This window comes from Pogona vitticeps, chromosome 14, assembly GCF_051106095.1.
Source record: "Pogona vitticeps strain Pit_001003342236 chromosome 14, PviZW2.1, whole genome shotgun sequence".
NCBI lineage: Eukaryota > Metazoa > Chordata > Lepidosauria > Squamata > Agamidae > Pogona > Pogona vitticeps.
In genome coordinates, this window is record NC_135796.1 from 16,649,686 (window position 1) to 16,670,086 (window position 20,401).

The window sequence follows — 20,401 nt, forward strand, 5'->3', positions numbered from 1 at the left end:
GTCCCATCCATGCTCCTACTCTTCCCTTCTGCATGGCATTGCCCTGACATTGTAAATTTAGAGATGACGTCAAGGGTGCAAAACATCATCAGGGGATAATGGTCTCCTGCTGCTTGCCAAATGTCAAGGTGAAGTCAATGAAGTCATTAAGACTTGCAAAGGGTGGGGGGGTTGGTTTCCCCACCTGGTTTCTCTCCTAAGCCTCCTGACGGATCAGCTTTTGTGAGCCCAGGGGAACGTGTTGGCTGCTGCTGAAGGATGATGTTCCTATTGACTCTTCCCCCCCCCCCACACACACACACCAAGTACATTTGGGAAGAGTAGCAACACATGGTAAGCATTGGGAATGAACAATCCGTCCAGCTTCGCACATTTCTCTTTTCCTCCAGCTGGCAAATGGGCCTCATCCAGAAATAAGAGGTGAGTCTTAACCATGCATCCTGGCCTTAGTAGGAGTTGGCGCTGGTGCTATGTGGCTGGCAAAGGGACCACTTTGACACTTGAGGGAGGCGAGTTAGAAGCAAGGAGGAAGTGTGTTGGTCCTTTTTCTTCTGTTTGTTTTGTTTTGTTTTGTTTGAGGTTGTGGCCCATTTCTGTTCCCTAAAACGCAAAGGCCAAAGTGAGCGGCCGGCCAAAAACAGAAATAGCCCTACTCATGCGGCTCTTCTGCTGTGTGGCATTTCTTAAGATCCTTATTGTCTAGTTCAGTGTTTCCCAGCTTTGGGTCCCCAGACATTCTTGGACTACAACTTTTACAGTCCCAAACACCTGTAACGTTCCATGGCTCCGTGAAGATCTAAAGTCATTGTCCCCCTTAATCTGACGGGGCAACCAGTGTGCTCTACTTTCTCTCCGGTTTCCGAAGAGCCCTTTCAATCATCATAATAGCAATCTTAGAACTAGAGTGCTGGAAGGGACCCTATAAGATGGAGTCCAGACACTTCAGTAATTTTCCTAAAGCTTTTCTAAACAATTTTAGGGGTATGTGGGAATGGCTAGGCAAGAGTGCTGTCTGAGATGGGTCAGACTCTTGGCTAGCCACAGATGGCCATACTAGGCTTAATGGGACCAAGTCAATATATAATAGCAATTATCACATGGCAGTAAATCAGTTCAGGCTTAGAGTGACCCTTTTGGGGGTTTTGCAGGTGGAGAATATTCAGAAGTAGTGTACTGTTATCTTCCCCTAGGGGGCGCCCAAGGCTACACAGGCTGGCTCTTCTCCCGGGAGACACAGTGAGGAATCGAACTCGCAACTTCTTTCTCTGCAGATACCTAAACTATTCCAGCCAGTAGCTCTGCATTAAATGTTTCCCCATGGCTGGCTTCAAATTCTAAACTCTGGCTTGTGTGTGATGCTTTTTCTTAACCATCTCAAGCACCACCCCATCCTTGGAACCTCAAGCCGCTGGACACCAAAAAGTGCGCCCAACGTTTAGGGGTCCACCTCAAAGGGCTGGTGTGTTGAGCGCAGCTTGGGGGGCTCACCGTCCTGACCTGTTTAGAATGCATCCAGCATTCCCGCTCAAGAGGAGTTAATGAGGGTGGAATGGCATTTCTCCTGCACTCAAAATGGCAGGCACACCATTCATTTGAATGTTGTTTTTTTCCGTTCCCTGCCTGTCTCTAATGCGCTCACATTATCATGTAAATGGGAGAGTCACCGGTATCATTGAAAGTGCACCGGATTCTCACTCAACCTTTTTTTTTTCCTTAAGGGTCACCTTGTTGGTCTTTTGCTGATTGTCAGGGTTTGGGGGGAGTCGGAGGGGGGGAGTGCCACTGAATACATGCAGGGTTGGTTTGCTTTAGAGTCCAGGGCGTTGAGGGACGTGGTGGCGCTGTGGGCTAAACCGCAGAAGCCTGTGCTACAGGGTCAGAAGACCAAGCAGTCATAAGATCGAATCCACGTGACGGAGTGAGTGCCCGTCACTTGTCCCAGCTACCGCCAACCTAGCGGTTTGAAAGCCTGTAAATGCAAGTAGATAAATAGGGACCACCTCGGTGGGAAGGTAACAGCGTTCCATGTCTAGTCACACTGGCCATGTGACCACGGAAGATTGTCTTCGGACAAAACGCTGGCTCTATGGCTTGGAAACGGGGATGAGCACCGCCCCCTAGAGTCGAACATGACTGGACAAAAATTGTCAAGGGGAACCTTTACCTTTTACCTTTACCAGGGCGAAAGCCAAACTATACAGTTCACGAAAAGTGGTTACTTGTTTGCCTAAGGCACACCCCTGGACTGCAGAAGGCTTCTGGGCTGCAAAAAGAATAAATGGAACCTTCATGGCTAAGAACTGGGTAGATTAAAAAAAAAAACAGGTTGCTGGTGCTGAGTTGCCATGTAAATGTGAAATGTTTAAAAAAGAAAAAGGCAACTCCATCCACCCACCTGGCACCTGCAGATAAACTAGAAGCCATATGGAACTACCCATCAATGCCATCCTGAAATTGAACCCTATTTTTTTTTAAATCAAAGGGAAGATTTTCTAAATGTCTCATGTTGGTGGGTATTGAGTGGCAAAATAAGATTGAATATGGGGCTGTTTTTCCCAAGGCCTTGTTGTTCAAAGGCAGAAATCAAAACCTGGGTATGGTTGACTCGATTTCCCACTAATGTATGTGCTTTATTTTTACTGGACTCTTGGGGGGAAAAAATGTGTTCCTTCCTGAAATATCCACTTGAGAGGGATGTTGGGTTTGTTTTTTTATGAGCTCCCCAAAAAAATTCAAATAGATTTGAATGAATTCAAATCGATACTCCACCACCTTTCGATGTTAAAACTGGACGAGATGTGGGTTGTTAATCAGATCTTCCTTTGGAAGACTCTCGTCTTGAGTCCAAGATAAGAAGTCTTAGAGCTGGCCGAAAGAGGAACGGGAGTCTGGTTCTGAATGTATGCCGTCCCGTGTTTGAACAGGAAGTAATAAGTCCGGCAAAGGGGTCTTTGAAATCTCTCCAGTGCTTATATGTAAATGGAAAGTCAGCGACATCTCATGGAAAACAACAATAACGACGTCTTATTTTTCCACTCCAAGACAGACCAGATGCATGGAATTCTTGACTCTATCACCCTGAAGTTACATCTGTTTAATTCTTGCGGAATAAAGGTGTCTTGTTTATACAGGGCCGAAACAAAAGGCCTGAGAGAGACAAAGCACAAAAGGAGATGTAGACCTGGAGGGAATCTATATCATAAAGTTTGTATATGTGTAAGTTCAAATGTAGAAATGATGACTGCAACTTAAATAGAAACACAATGGCTGAACATCTGTTGCTTCGTGTAGGACGTTGCAAGCACAGCAGGCCCATTGGAATCAATAAAACCTAGAGAGGTTGACTCATCAGGTCCCCATTAATAGAATGTACCTACTCTAGAGCAACTTACTACATCAAGTGACAGGATTTTAGCCAATGTATAGAGAAGCTCAGGACCATCTCAGATGCAGGTACTAAGTACAATTAAGTAAGGAAAGGAAGGATGTAAATATTTAAATCATCCTCTGGAAAAGGATTTACCGATTTTTTTTTCTTGAGGAGGAATCTCTGATAAATTACTGTAGGAAACTCTGATCTCACTGCAACACATTAAAAATATATATATCCTGAGCTGACCAAAGAAATCAAAGGGGGTCTGTGTGTTTTTTTTTTAAAAAAAGGCAAAACATGGCTTGGCTTGCCAGATCCCCTTTGACGGATGACGTGCATGCATTTCACGCCAAGCTAAATGAGATATTTTGTGGCTTGTAATTTTTGAGAAAGCCGCCCCCTTGATCCAAAGTGACTGGGATGAATTTATCCCCTCGTCAGAGCTTGTGTGCGCACGTACGCACGCACGCACACACTCCCCCAATAGTTGTCACACCGGCCCGACCACAGCCTGTTAGGGGTTTAATTTGTTAAATGCTGACACACGGCGTTTCCTTGTGCGCTTCTGAAGAAAGAAGGGCAGCCGGTCTGTCGGCACCTCTCGTTTGTCTTTGTCGAGACGGGCACCCTTTTCCCCTCCCTCCCCTGTAGTTCGGAAATGCTTTTTGATAGATGGGGGCATTGTCATTGCGAGTTCACCATCTCCTGGCTTGATGTTGTGGTAAATAAGATCTCTAGATTGCTAAAGGAGGTTCTCCCACTCAAAGCGCCCTACGTGAAAAGCTTAAATGCACGGCTGTTTGCTTTGAAACTTCGGCGATGGGCACCATTTCTACGACTGTGAACCATGATGGTTCCACAATTGTCATTCCCAAGGCAAGCCACCTCAGAGCCAAAGTAGATGTTACAGAGGCCCTGTTTTGAGGCACGATTTGTTAGGCCTGAAAGCCACAAAATTACAGTAGAGCTTGACATTGTGTGTATATATAATGACCCGAATCTGAATTGGTGTTTGTGTAACTTGCCATAGCTAAGAGTGGCTAATTAACACTGTGCCAAAGCATGTCTCAATTGTGTGCTGAGTCATGTGCCCATCTGCACTTCCTGCACCTAATCAATTAGCCACAGTTAACCATGGTAAGTTATGGAAGCCTTGTAGAGACACTAGTAAGATTTTGCTGTATATAATTTGAAAAAGGATGGGAAATCATTGTACCAACTTTAATTTCTTTATACGTAACTTAATGCATCATCTTGGGACATACTGATAAGTGTTATTCCCTCGCCCTACAGAAAATTATTGGATCCACACACTGGTTGGAGCAATCAATCAGGAGATTTAAAGAGTTCAAATTGAGCTGAATCTGGGTGCATGAATTTTCTCATAGAATGCTGTGATTGTGATTAGGCATCCTTCAGTCTTGAGAGACTATGGTAACGTGCTCTGTATGGAGGACCTGGAACAGCATCTAGTCTAGCTGAGGAGGCCAATTCGAGAGTGACAATCCCTTCCACACTGAAGACGATACAGTCTGTCCCCTGTCCAGCTCTCTGATTTTGCTGGTTTTGGGACAGCCTCTTTGCCTCGGCCTGCTGGAGAGGGAATCTTCAAATTGGGAGAGGCCATGATGTACCATCTGCCTGCGGGCTGAACGCTCAGATGTCAAGCTTTCCCATCTGTTGAGGTCCATTCCAAAGGCCTTCAGATCCTCATAGAAAGCAACTTGATTCTCATAGAAAGCAATTCAGATTCTCATAGAAAGCAACTTGATAATTGGGACATCCTAAATTCCCAATTGCTTTTCTGTTCACTGGGCGACACAGTTATTCAAATCTCTCCCCTGTTAGGGAAGGAAATATTTTACAACTGGATTTACACTATATATGTTCTGAGGTCATTAGAAGTACAGGCTGAAATAACATGCTCTGCTTTATCTTTCCTGACATGAAAAATGAATCAATAACTCATTGATTTAAATTAAAATGTCTCCCTCGCCAGGTAGCTGGGAATGCTAAATATCTGTCGTTCCACAGCTCAGATCAGAAATCCGTGGCTCTTATAAAATACGGTTTCGTCAGCTGCTTCAGTTTGCTGGCAGATGAAAATTAATTTTAGGTTAGCGGTTTGCGGTTGGCGACACTCCCCTGAAGCTGATTCTGCTGGTTCATGGCCCAATGTGCTGCTTATATAAAAATGGCTTAGAAGGTGAACTTTGGATAATTGCTTCTTTTCCCCCATAAATCATGTATCAAATACATTCCAGTCAATGCAGCTGACTTCACTAAGTAACAAACAGTAAATGTGGTAAATAAGAGAAGAGGTTTGGAATGTTTGTTTTGTCTTCCTTCCTTCCTCTTATCCATCATCAGCTCCTTCCTTCCTTCCTTCCTTCCTTCCTTCCTTCCTTCCTTCCTTCCTTCCTTCCTTCCTTCCTTCCTCTCATCCCACCCCTCCCTCCCTTCTCCTCATCCCACCCTCCCTCCCTCCCTTCCATTCTTCCTTCTTTCTCCTCATCCCTCCCCTTCCTTCCTTCCTTCCTTCCTTCCTTCCTTCCTTCCTTCCTTCCTTCCTTCCTTCCTTCCTTCCTTCCTTCCTTCCTTCCTTCCTCTTATTTTTCCTTCCTTACTTTTGGTGGGGGTAGGGCCAAGGACCGTACTGGCTAATGGATTCCATGCCTATACTAGTACTGTAATTTAAATTATGTACCATATAGGGTAATGAACACCTGTGCAGTGTGGTGGATAAAATAGTGCACTTGGACGCAAGAGACCTGGGTTCAAATCTTTTCTCAGCCTTGGAAGTTAACCTGGATGATGAGATATGTATTCCTGTTTCCACTTTGACATTCAGTATTACCCATAACTCCTGCTTCAGCCATAGTCATAAAATTCCCATTATCGCTTGCCGGAAAGTCGAATGGATCACTGAAGCTATTCATAATTTTAACAAATGGTGGATTCTTCTCCAGGGGGACCAAAATCATTCTCAATGCCTTGGTTTGTGTTACACTAACCACAGTTTACAGTGCGCCAAAGCTTGACAACCGAATGGACTATTGGTCATAAAAAGGAAAGGAACTCCATTCAGAAATTATTTAGCAAGGAAGAGAAACTTGCGGCTCTCCAGACTTTGTTGGACTACAATGTCCATCAATGCCAGCCTAAGTGACCAAGTGATCATGGGATGTGTAGTCCAAGCAAAGTTTGGAAGCAATTAATTATAAGGAATTTATCTCCCTCTAAGAACTTACCAAGGATACCCTTAATAAGGATACAATTAAGTTAGCTTTGAAAGCTGTACTGTATAATACAGTATGTTCTACAGGTTGCTTGTGTCACATGCTGCTAGTTACTGTTAAAAGACATTTTCCAGGCATTTTATCATGAATTTGTCATGAGTTAATCAAACCTAAGTTGTGATTTTTTTTTAAAGGATCAAGAAAAGCAACAAACTGTTTTCCAACATTTTCCAAAGAAGGAAGGGTAACCATTTTTTAAAATCGTAAACCATGTAGGAGAAAAGCTGCTTTTTAAAAGCTATGCTCCAAGTGCTGAGTCCAACAAGATTGAAGTCAATTAATCTTATCCCTACAAACATGCAAATATTTCAGTGCTCAGTGCCTCAGACCTCAAATATCCAAACGAAATGATGCTGTGTCCCTGCTGGACCATAAAGAAGGCTGACCGCCGAAGAATTGATGCTTTGGAATTGTGGTGCTGGAGGAGGCTCTTGAGAGTCCCCTGGACTGCAAAGAAAACAAACCTATCCATTTTGAAGGAAATCAACCCTGAGTGCTCACTGGAAGGACAGATCCTGAAGCTGAGGCTCCAATCCTTTGGCCATCTCATGAGAAGAGAAGACTCCCTGGAAAAGACCCTGATGTTGGGAAAGTGTGAGGACAAGAGGGGAAAGGGACGACAGAGGACGAGATGGATGGACAGTGTCATCGAAGTGACAGACATGAATTTGACCCAACGCTGGGAGGCAGTGGAAGACAGGAGGGCCTGGTGTGCTCTGGTCCATGGGGTCACGAAGAGTCAGACACGACTAAACGACTAAACAGCAAAATGATTCTACTTTACGTGGGAATTTAAAAAAAAAAAATTGGTTTGCATGGAAGCCAACCTCTCACACAATCACCCTCTCGCTTGCTTAGAGCCAATGACTTAGTGCCCGTCAACACCCATCCATCTTTAAAATTAGTTAGTTGACTGTTTGCTAATGACCATAAATGTGTTTGCTAATACAGATATCTCTAATTAGCTTCTGATAATAGATTAAAATTGCTTTAGGCCTTTGCTCACCACCCCCTTTTGTTCTTGATTTTTTTTCTTAATTAAGTCAATATTAGCATAGCCTTTCTGAATTGGCTTTGAAAGGAATTTTCTACTGTATCCCCCCCCCCAACCTCTCACAATGCCTTCAACAGTTTCTGAATGTTAAGGGGAAAAAAAACAGCTTTCCCCCATCCCTTTTCTTCATGAAATATGCCAAAAGGCAGAACCCTTTACATGGGCAGGGGCTGTCTCCTGTGATTTTAGCAATCTGCCGAAAGTAGTGGGAATTGTGGAAAAGAAATGCCACTTATTTTAATGTAGAGGATAATAGATCGGGAGAAGGGAAATGGTCACCTCAGGCAGCAGACATGGTGGGGTGGGAAATTTTGGGCACAAATGAAACAGCCCATCTTCCTCTGGTGGAAGACAAAGCTCTCTTCCAGGAAGGGAAGAAAAATCCTCACTTTTTCATTCTGATGTACTTGATGTCAAAGGACAAATTGCACAACGTATAAATTATTTTTTTAAAAAAATCTCTTTGTGTGTGTCTGGAGGTGAGAAACTTCACAGACCTGGAAAACCCTCAAGAGGCTGCCTCTCCTTGTTTAGAGACACTGGTATGATTTTTTCCAGACCTTTAGCTCCAGACCGCCTGCGGTGAAGCACCTCAGGCCTGGCGAGGCTCCCTTTTATCTTTGGCCTCAGGCGGCAAAATGTCTTAGGCATCTCCCCACTTTTGGATGGTACTTATGTGTCCCTTTCCAGCAAATGTTGGAGGATATGTGTTTAATTTTAATTAAATTTGTTTAAAAAGCACTGTATCGGTGTCTGGAAAGAGAGAAAGAGATGTATATTCTGACTTTGCCCACTCACCCGGTCATGCAAACCTGGAAGGTGGGCCGACTGCTGGAGCACAAGAAAAGCCGGGCTGTTTCCCAACCCTGCCCCTGGTTCTTCAGCAACAACCACATCATAAAAACATCAGTGCAAAGCTCTTTATATAGCCTAATAAATTTTGCAATGTTTTGGCATGCCCAGTCTACCAAAACACAGGGCCAGGATCTATCAGATTGTTCAGCTGGGGAATGCATAGACCTGCTGGGTACCATCTGGCCTGGTTGCTCCTGCCAAATCTGTCAGCCGCTTTGCTTATCTTATTTGCTCCTTCCCCGGATAAACCGTTACAGGGCAAGGAAGGCCTGCCCTCCTCCCAGCACAGCTTGTGACAACAGTTTTGAAAAATGTCTCTCTGCATTGCATGAGCCTCCACCCCTCCCCCCTGGTGTGCTGCAAAGAGCAACCTTTTCCTGGGATCAGGAGCTGTTGGTGAGAACTGGCATGCAAAGCACAGCCAGGAAGCATGGGTGAGACCTGGTGTGCAAAGCACAGTCAGGAGGCCTTGGTGAGAACTGGCATGCAAAGCACAGCCAGGAAGCATTGGTGAGACCTGGTGTGCAAAGCACAGCCAGGAAGCCTTGGTGAGAACCAGCATGCAAAGCACAGTCAGGAGCCCTTGGTGAGAACTGGCATGCAAAGCACAGCCAGGAAGCATTGGTGAGAACCGGCATGCAAAGCACAGTAAGGAGGCCTTGGTGAGAACCAGCATGCAAAGCACAGCCAGGAAGCATTGGTGAGACCTGGTGTGCAAAGCACAGCCAGGAAGCCTTGGTGAGAACCAGCATGCAAAGCACAGTCAGGAGGCCTTGGTGAGAACTGGCATGCAAAGCACAGTCAGGAGGCCTTGGTGAGAACCAGCATGCAAAGCACAGTCAGGAGACCTTGGTGAGAACCAGCATGCAAAGCACAGTCAGGAGGCCTTGGTGAGAACTGGCATGCAAAGCACAGCCAGGAAGCATTGGTGAGAACCGGCATGCAAAGCACAGTAAGGAGGCCTTGGTGAGAACTGGCATGCAAAGCACAGCCAGGAAGCATTGGTGAGACCTGGTGTGCAAAGCACAGCCAGGAAGCCTTGGTGAGAACCAGCATGCAAAGCACAGTCAGGAGGCCTTGGTGAGAACTGGCATGCAAAGCACAGCCAGGAAGCATTGGTGAGAACTGGCATGCAAAGCACAGTAAGGAGGGCTTGGTGAGAACCAGCATGCAAAGCACCGTCAGGAAGTCTTGGTGAGAACTGGCGTGCGAACTACAACTGCATCCCGTGCAAAAGCTTTCCTGCCCGCAAAGCACAGCTCAGTCCAGCATATTTTTTTGAGGGGGGGGAGATTGAAATTACTTAAAAATAAAAACACACAACAGCTGAAACAGAAACACAAGGGACATAGAAACAAAAAAATTAAGGGGAGGGGAATGGAGGGAAAAGAAAAAGGGAAACCCTTGAAATTGCAGGGGATTGAGCAGCTTCAGACTTCCCTGCTATAGCAGCTTTTGCTTCCAAGCTTCCCTATCTGGCTAAATATTAGCATATGCAAATTTAATGCATATTTGTGCTTCCTTTCCACACGTTTTTGGGCCGTAGGTTCAGTGGCTACCCTGTCACAGGCGTTTGCACCCTAAGAAAAACTCCGGGAAATATTTTCTCTCCACACCTCCTAAGTCTCGCCCTGCGAGCACGATGGACTCCAGAAACCATCAGGCACACACCCTGGGGGTGGCCCGAATGCACCCACACCCTCTCTTAGCGTTGGGCATCCCATCCTGCCCCCACCCCCAAAAGGACCAAAAGACAACTCTTAGCTTGACAGCCCCATTTCTTCCAGGTTCAAGGAACAAATGCTTCAGTCCCTCTGGAAACCCTGCCTGCCAATAAGTTACTTTTCTGGCCATTAAACGCCTGGAATTTCGACCATTTTCCCCCCAAAAGCAGCTTTTCCAAACCCAGCCGGTATTACCCAGGTGAGCCTGATTGGCTGGTCTTTCTAGAAGGCCCCACTTATTTACCTCTGAGATTGTGAAAATCTTCTCTTTTTTAAAAAACCCTTTTTCAGAGCAGTTTCAATATGGACAGAAACTTCATTGTTCTGAGGCTCATTTATGGCCGTGGTTTTAACTGCGCTTATGGTCTTGAATTAATTGCTTTCCCGTTCTGAGATGGTTTTCTCAAAGGCTTTCATGGCTGGGATCCGAGGGTGGTTGTTGGGGTTTTTTTTCCCGACTATGTTCTGGAACACGGCCAAACAGCCTCCCCCCCCAAAAAATCCCCTACATTCACCACTTCTAAGATGATGATTATTTTAGTAGTAATTGTTTCTTCAGAATCAGCCAACTTAAGATTAGTGAGAATATCATCCTTTTTGTATTGATTGCCCCCTGTTTGGTTAGGTTTTTAGTTTAAAATCTTTGTTTCTTAAATTCATGTTACTTAAGTTTGGGGCACTTTGTTAGATAATGTCTGTGTTTTATTGCACTGGTCAGGTGGGTGATGTAAAAAATTTGAATTAACTGGATGGACGGACGGTCGGTCGGTCCGTCCATCCGTCCGTCCGCCTCAGGACTTCTGTGGGGAGAAAACTGTTTCTCTCCCCACAGGAGACCTGAGGAGGATCACAAACTATTTAAGATCTGAGGCGGACCACAAATTATTTATTTATTTATTTATTTATTTGGGAGTGAGGGAGGGAGAGACAGACGGACAGACAATCCGCCTCAGATCTTCTGTGGGGAGAAAACTGTTTTTCTCCCCACAGGAGACCTGAGGCGGATCACAAACTATTTATTTATTTATTTATTTGTTTGTTTGTTTGTTTGTTTGTTTGTTTGTTTGTTTGTTTGTTTGTTTGTTTATCTGTTTATTTATCTGTTTATCTGCTTATTTATTTATTTATTTATTTATTTATTTATTTATTTATTTATTTATTTATTTATTTATTTATTTATTTATTTATTTGGTCCCTCTGACCAGAGAGAGAGAGAGAGAGGGCACCGCCGCCCTGTCCAGTGAGGCCAACCGCAGAAAATGGAGGGACCGGACAAGCCCTCAGGGCCGCTTTGTCGCCGGGTCCTCCCTCAGGGATCACCACGGGCGGCCATTGTGTTTTTTCCACCGGGGGAGGACTGTCCACCTTTTCTGTCCCTGGGCCACCCCCATCCCCAGCACAGTTTCTGGAATAAATAAATAAAAACATTTCCCCTCAGGCCAAGGAGCCTCTCAGGGCTTCCGGAACTTTCCGCTAGCTTCACAAGCGGGCACTCTCCTCACCCTTAACCATTCCCTCTTTCTCCCTTGTATTTTTTTCCCTTTAGAGAGGCCTTAAGGCCTCCCTAGAGGGGGGGAAGAAGTCACAATAATATACTGTATATATTACCTTGTGACTTCTTACAAGGCTTGCCAATGTATGGTGGTGAGAAATTTCCTTTTATTTTGTTTTATTTTTTGGTTACCTCAGACAACAGGGCTGTCCCTCCACAGACCCCCTCCACAGACCCGATACCCCATGGAAAATTCTTTTTTTCTGCAGTGCTGAAGTTTGCCTTGAATGGCAATAAGAAATGGATTTATTTTAGGCGCTTGGGTGCCAAGTCTCCTGTGAGCCTGCAAAGAAACACGATACTCCTTTTTTTAAAAAATGTAAACAGAACAGGAGTAACTTCCACAAATACTTGTGGTTATAATGTTTCCATGCGTGCAAAGTGTTTTATATACATTTTAGACGGTATGATGCCTTCTCTGGTAATGCTCCTTTAAAATAGCATCACCCTCTTAAGTTAAATTAATATGTATTTATTTATTTTAAAATACTGTTACCCAGCCTTTTTCCTTTAAAAAAAAAAGAGGACTCACGGCCACTTACACCCTTAAAAGGCAGCATGCAAAGTTAGCAATAGTGAAGATACAATACTGAACAAACATCTGCTAAATAGTGGGCCGTGTAGTGGATAGAGTGATGGACAGACTAGGATTCTGGAGACCCGGGTTCGAATCCTTGCTTGGCTATGGAAGCTCAGTTGTGGGAGTGGAACTGGTAAAGTCACTCCTTAAATTTATTACATACCTTGAAAGCGCTATTAGGGTCACAACTTGGTGGTGCCTTACAACAAATATAGCGAACAGGGAGGAGGCACTGAGGCTAAGAGTGAGCAGCTTGCCAAAGGCCACCTAGTTCACAAGAAGGGTGAAAGTGGAACGGGAGACTTTGTGCTTTTTCAGGGAGACCCTGTGTTCCTACCCTGACATGTCAGCTTGCTGAACCCTTGAACACCCCAAATGTAAGGTGATGGAGCACAGAAAGGGTTTCATCCCCTTAATTGTGAAAGGTGGCTTGTTTTAATTTTTTTGTGCACGGGTGAAAGCGTTTGCACCAGGGGTCTTTCTAGACAAGTAGCTCTGATTTTTTTTTAAAAGGGAAAGAAAAAAAAAGCTTCACAATGTCTGATGTATTCATCGTTTAGTACTCCAGTCACTGCTCCCTGCCTTCCTTGTCTGCATTATTGAAATTGTGAAGCTTTGACGAAGGCGGTGGTAATGGTCCATGACCTGACCAGCATCCCTCAAGCTTTTCAAGGTCGTACTCCCAAATGTACGGCTATAGCTGTTTGCTATTCTTGCAGAGTTCAGAGCCAAAAGCTGTCGGGCTTTTCAAAAGGAAAGGGGGAAATTAAAAAGAGAGAAAGATCTTCTGTGCTCAGTATTAATACAAGCTATGTTTTCTTTCCCTTAGAAGAAGAAGAAGAAAGAGCCAGGAGTCAGTGCTTGAAAAAAAAAGTTACTTGTTAAGATTACAAGTCCCAGATTCTGGGATTTGTAGCCTGGGGGGAAAAAAAGGTAATTATGCACCCTGCTTGAAATTCTATATCCAATAATATGCACAATAAAGGCTTCAAAGTTACCAAAATAGCTTTTTATTTGATGGGACAAGAGAAGAAAAGTATGGCTTTTAAAAATGGGTGGGAAAGGTGTAGTTACAGTGCACCTCCTGTCCTGTTCCAGCAGCTCTAGCCAGTGGTGCAGGATTATGGGAGTTGTAGTCCCACCTCATTTGGAAGGCGACACATTTCCTATCCCTGTTTCAAAACGATACAGGTGTCTGGGGCAGACCAGCAATCTAGTATGGTAATAACCTGGAGCTCCACATAGCAGCCAGATTGTCAATTGTCAATAAACCAGCCTGGAATTGGCACCATGCCCTCAGCTCTTTATTATGGGTGGCCTGGCTATAACCCAGGAACCATTTAGTGCTTCCTGATAGCTGCATATTATGCACGCGTTTGCAAATCTGCATTTGTTACAGTTACCATGTATGTTTTTAAAATACTCTTATGCATACTTCCACAAAAGTCATGCATGAAGGGGACCACTAGAAAAAGGAATGCATATCCTACATCCATATATAGGATGTCTGGATGCTAGTGTTTATAATAAATGCAACACCCTAAGTCATTTCTACTGGATTCTTGCTTTCACAGGGCCTGTGTGAAGGACCTAGCCTGGGTCACCCTTCAAACCAGATGAGGATGTTAGCTCCACTCTGTCACACAAGTGAGTACAGCCAGAATAACAGTGAGAGGAAAGTCTGAAGTGGATTGACGCCCCCACGAAACTGGAATCTGGATCCCTGAACAAGTGCTTGAATTCCTGGAACATGGGGTGTCTTTGGTCCTATGATGTCACTCATGTGGCAGAATAAGCCTCTCTTCATCTGCCTGATTTGTAATATTCCTAGAGGGTTCTGGTGGTCAGGCGTTTGGGCATGCATCAAGTTCTAAATAATTCAGTGGCGTGAGAATTTACAAACCATGGCCAGTAACCAAAAAGCGTTGTGCCACCCACTTTGTGGCTGAGAACAACATCGAAAAATGCAACATGTCTGGTTAGATTTGTTTTTTCTATTTTTTAAAGCTTTCATCTCCTCTTGCCGTTGACAGGAATTTTATCTTAACACTAGTCCGTTAAAGAAGATGTAATCACATGTAAGATTAACAGTGGGACAATTGTATTCCACCTCTCCTTTGTGTTCCCATCACTTGCTCAGCCTTAGCAAACTCCATCTTGTCATGAAACAGATCATTCAAAGGATATGATGGGGAGAGCGAAGGAGGAAGAAAATGACAGTGAGAAGGGGAAAACCTTGTTTTGTGTTTCAAAACAAGAACAACCCCTCCCACCAATCTTTATAGCTAGCTAACTGTACGCACAGCGTCTGTTTGAATGTCCTGTTATGTGCCTGGTGCAGCCAGTTGGTGTAGCTAGGGAAGTAGTTAGTTAGAAATAACATAGTTAGCTATAACTTGTTCCTTTTTGGGTAACAAGGGCATAACCAAGTTATACTCAAAGGTAATGTGGTAAGTAATTGATAAAGTAATTTCAATTCCCTATTTACTTCCAAAACTTTCTCTTAAAGGCCAATTTCATCTGTTTTTAAAGACACTTGACATTCATTTTCCAGGTCCGATGCTGTTCCATCCTAAATTATAAGCAAACCATTGTTTTGACTTTTCCTCTGAATCTTTAAATATTTTCAAGATGTAATATCAGAACTAGCCACTAGAGAGCTCTGAACAGACATTTCTCTGTATGTTGTGGTGGTCATAACATCCCAAGGTGTGAATAATACCTAACACAATAAGAATTTCCACCAACTGAGCCCTGATAATGGCAATCGGTCTGCAACACAGGATTGCCGCTAACTTTGCGACTTTTGAAACTCTGCTTCTGGGCCAAAGTACAGAGTGATGTCAGAAGTGAAAGCCAAGTTCCTTGTCAAGGCTTGATATGGCGACAGCAGCATTTGCTGTGCTGACTCAGGCAACAAAATGTCAGGGGCCATCCCAGTTTAAGAACATAGATTCTCTTGTGTGTTGTACCTGCCTATATAGATGGCACAGCTTGGTCCCTTGCTTAGCAGTTCATGGGTTCATAGCCTAGCTGGCAGCAGGACAAATACAAATAATGGCTCTTTGTGTGATCCACTTACTGGACGTTATTGTTCCATCTTGGGTACCAACCATGACAGACCAGAAAATTATTACATCTGCTCTTATAATCAAACACTCACTTATAATTCTACCCTTGTTTGTTTCAGTGGAAAAGCCTGATCCATTTTGACGCTTGTCTTTACATGTGCCTAAGATAAATTCCACACAACATTTGAAGTAAAATAAAAGTAATAAATTAAGCCAATGTGGTACAGTACAGTCAAAAGACAGCCAGGCTAGGCCTGGGTTCAAATCACGGCTTGGTTATGGGAACTCACTAGGCGATGGGGGCAATGGTAAATCTCTCCTTGAACATCTCACATACCTTGAAAGTCCTATTGTCATGTGCTGCTAAGTCACCTCCAACTTACGGCGACCCTATGAATGAAACATCTCCAATGTGTATTGTCCTCAACAGTCCTGCTCAGCTCTTGTAAATGCAAGCCTGTGGTTCCTTTAGGGAGTCAAGCCAAATCATATTTGGCCTTCCTCTTTTCCTGCTGTCTTCAGCCTTTCCCAACATTATTGTCTTTTCCAGAGAATCTGGCCTTCTCATGATGTGCCAAAGTAAGACAGCCTCACTTTCTACATTTTCCCCCTCCAGATATAGTTCAGGCTTGATTTGATCTAGGACCCACTTCTTTGTCCAGGGTATTGAGAGAGCTCTCCTCCAGCACCATACATCAAACAAATAATGTTTTCCCTCTCTGCTTTCTCTTTTGTCCAGCTCCCACATCCTTACATAGTGATTGGGAATGAGAGAGAAATGAACTTGGTCTTAGTCTCCTGTGACACATCTTTACACTTGATGCTCTTTTCTAATCCCTTCATTGCTGCCTTCCCAAATCTTAGTCTTCTTCTGATTTCTTGGCTGTAGTCTCCCTTTGGATGGATGATTGAACCAAGGTTTGCAAAATCTTTCACTACTGATGATTTTGGTCCTGCTTTGGCACCAGAGGGATGTGGTGGCGCTGTGGGCTAAACCGCAGAAGCCTGTGCTGCAGGGTCAGAAGACCAGCAGTCGTAAGATCGAATCCACGCAACGGAGTGAGCGTCCGTTGCTTTGTCCCAGCTCCCGCCAACCTAGCGGTTCGAAAGCATGCAAATGCAGGTAGATCAATAGGGACCACCTCGGTGAGAAGGTAACAGCGTTCCATGTTGAAGTCGCACTGGCCATGTGACCACGGAAGATTGTCTTTGGACAAAACGCTGGCTGTATGGCTTGGAAATGGGGATGAGCACCACCCCCTAGAGTTGAACATGACTAGACAAAAATTGTCAAGGGGAACCTTTACCTTTACCTTGTCACCAGAAATCAGAAGTGCCTTGAATAACATGCTTTGCCATCTAAAGAACGCTCCCCCATCCACCCACGCATTGGACACATAAAGAACATTAAGTCCAGGGTCGAAAATGACTAACTGGGCATCCAAAATATCCACAAATACATCATCAATCCAAATACACCCCAGGGTTAGGATGCACATGGTAAGTAACAAATACGGCGCTGTTTAGCCACAGATAACATTTTCCAAATAGGGTTTTGGAGAAGGGGAAGAAAACCTGGATTAACGCCTCCAGAAAGTGTATTTAAAATAGCTTTCATGTGGAAAGTTCATTTAATTAGCAATAAAGAAAAGAGTAGTTTTACTCAGTCTTTTTTTGGAGAGGGGGAAAAGATCTCCTCTTCATGGATTTAATAATTATGTTTATAACAGCATTTCAGAACCTTTTTTGTGACTGGTTCGCATATCCACTTTTTACATTTTGCTTAATCATCTTCCAGCTTAGGTCTTCACGGTTCTTAAGCAGGCAAAGCCTTGTATACTCATCAGCTTAATTTGTCATTCCTATAATAATATCTTCGCTTCAGCAGAAGTTGCTCTATAATTTAATCAAAGATTTGCTTTTCTTTCTTCTTTCTTCTTCTTTTATTTTATTTTTTATTTTTTTGCACACATCTTCCCCCCACAAGTACTCACACAAAGGGATAGTTTTCCTGGAATTAGTGAGTTTTTAAACACAGTCCTATTTATATACGGTTTTAGCAAAAGCAAGATCTGAATGCTCTGTGGAATTGCTACTTTCGGTAAGCTCTGCAGTTGTATTACGCAAAGCTTCCCTGAGCTTGGCATGGATTGTTTCTCGACAATGGACGCTAATGACCAATTAGGGTGTGTTTTTCCCCCCTTGTTTTCTCTTTTATCCAAAGACACCTTGTGGCACCGACATGTAGAAATGGAGGATGTTTAATCAGGACTGCTCGGTCAAATCTATGATTTAGGGACTGGAAAATGGCCTCTTTTTTGGGTCCATTTCTTCTGATATCAGGAAATATCAGTACCATTGTTCCTCCTAGTTAGAAACACAGGAATTTCCCTCGTCTTACTAAGCCAAGGCATTCGCCCATGGTAGACCAAGAATGGCAGCAACCCATGTTGAGTAAAGATTTGTCTGGCTTCTGGATGTGGGGTTGGCAAGGAAGGACATTTTATTCTTTGCTTTTGGCAGTCTTGAGCCAGCCCTCTTTTCAAAAACCCAGCGAGAAAGCAGAAGCACCCTGCTGCGGCCACACATACATCGCCCCAAAGAGGCTACTGGTTTGCATAAAAATCCATCTCTATGTCCAGATACCATCTTGGGAATTATTTTAAAATTTTAAGCAGAATTGCAATGATTCTCCCTCAAGTGAGGAAAGGTTATCAGGTGACCGGTGGACTTGCACATGTTCAGGAGCATGGAAGGGCTACCTCAGAGTCTCTGATAATCCCATTTTATGGTGTGTCAGCTTTAAATCAGTCTGGAACTGAACAGCACTTAAAACAGAGGATGCCTTCAGATGGAGAGTTGTACTCTGGCCACCCTTCACAGAGAGAACTGTTCTCTGTAAGATATGACACATACCATCCAATGTTCAATCCAAAACCAGGAGCTTCTTCTTCCTCCGGCTCCTCTTAGCCTAAGACCCAGAAACTTTGCTTTGGGGGCAAGGGAAGAAGGATTTGGAAGTGAGCCCTCTCAAACCACCACAGATTTCTAGACCTGGAATTATCTCTCTTCACAGCTAAAATTCCTCTGAGAGATGATCAACCATCCTTTCCTGCCACAAATGAAAGATAACTTTCTGGGATAACTTGTTCCACTGTTGAGTAGCTCTTACCATTATCCACACTCTTTGAATATTTAGTCAGAATCTCATGTTTTTTAAATAATTTGAATCCATTTCAGGTCTGATCTATAGAGCATCTTCTCCTAAGACAGACTGGAACTAGGACTGCATCTTGCCATCAGCCACAGAAAAAAATGCGTATAGGATGCATTTATCGGGCCAAAGAAGAAACCCAAGAAGAAAGGATGGGCACTAGAGATACAGTACATCACATTTCAGAGAACTAGGCTGAGCATTAGGACATTGAGGGCTGTTCCATCATTAGGCACAGTGAGGGAGCTGCCTTGGGTAGCAAACAGTGGGAATATGGATTGAGGGAGACAGAGCTCCGTTGCCTTCAGGGACCGTAGGGGATACGTCCCACTACTAGTGGGGAAATATGTTAGATGTCAAATCAAATATTAAGGGGCATGTTTAGAGACGCCTCCCTTGGTGATCAAGCTTCTGAACCAAGCCTGTGCTTATCTTTCCAGCTCCCAGTTACGAAGCAAAACACACTAAATGCAAGAAATGGAGGCAAATAAAATTGTATGCTGTGACAAACAGACATCTTTCGCCACTTGAAGGAGCACCGTTTCTGAACACGTGCTAAAGGTACTGTCTAGTTGGCCTTGAGGTTCAATTGTCAATCTGATTGGTGTTTGTACATGAAATGGGGGTGGGCGCCATTTGTCCTTGACCCCAGGCAGTGAAATATCTTGACAAGGTGTTCCGGCTCCTTTCTGTTCTTTTGCTTTGCTGCTAGAAGAGCTCCCTCAGGCAGACCAGCAAATCAAGATACTGTCCTGTCCATTACGTCAAGCGCTTGGCCACCGTGGGTGCTGGTTCTCTGTAAATCACCATCGGGGCTCATTGTCTACTTCCTGCAGCCTGTTTTACAGAACAGAGCAATAAGTCAGCTTTCTAGATTAATGTCAAAAGCTGTAATTCAAAAGAAGCTATTTAAATTCACCAAAGGATGCTGCTTCAAATTATAAGTGGCTGACGCAGATTATTAATCATTTCTCTTTTGTCATGGCTATCAAGTTTTGTGACAGACATTTTGGGCCAAGGAAGTGCTTCCGTAAGCAGTAAGCTTTTCGATAATAATTTGGGCCCGAATTTCTGCCTGGATGATAACACAGAAATAAATCTTTCCCTCATTCTTCTTTTTTTAAATCCTCAAGTATAAATCAGTAAAGGTAAACGCTTATAGGTTCCTGCTGCAGGAGTTTGTAAAGCTTGAGTTGTTTACATTTCTGTCTTCTTTAATCCAAAGTGGGGAAAAAAAGAAAACGCTATGGTAATTTTTCTCTGTGCTGCCACCGATGCTGTCTTCCTATTCCATTCCCACCATTGCCCTTGGTCTCTTTCCATAGTAACATTGTGATTTGTGACAAAGGTAGCTGATTTTTCGCTGTGTTCCCTCCGACTTAAATGTTAATGAAAGCTTAAATCAAAAGCCTCAACATTAATGGCTGGTGCTCAAAAAAAATATGAAATCTTGTGTCGCGCTTTGGGAGAATGCTATTTTCAAAGAATAGAAGCTGGTGTTTGAAGTGAACTTGACTGGTGTTTGGGGTCTAATTGTTTTAAAGACAAGCGCTGTCTTGAACGCAAGTCTCAGGGGGCTGATCAAGCCATTTTGAGATATGTTTCTACTACACGCTACGAGGCTTTCTTCACGAGTTCCTCTTATAAATCTGGGCGTGGGTGGGATCTTCAAAAAGTTC

The 20,401-nt window shown here is 43.8% G+C and overlaps 1 long non-coding RNA gene across 2 annotated transcripts; it reads left to right on the forward strand.

The window, feature by feature from the left end:
- Nucleotides 1-250: 250 nt before the first annotated feature.
- On the forward strand, nucleotides 251-19,272 carry LOC110076585 (uncharacterized). Of its 2 annotated transcripts, none has more exons than XR_013539236.1 (3): nucleotides 251-333; nucleotides 14,012-14,084; nucleotides 19,163-19,272. It is a non-coding gene; the product is annotated as an uncharacterized LOC110076585 (long non-coding RNA). The 2 variants fall into 2 exon arrangements; XR_012081968.2 differs by lacking the exon at nucleotides 251-333 and adding an exon at nucleotides 13,265-13,370.
- The last annotated feature ends 1,129 nt before the right edge of the window (nucleotides 19,273-20,401 follow it).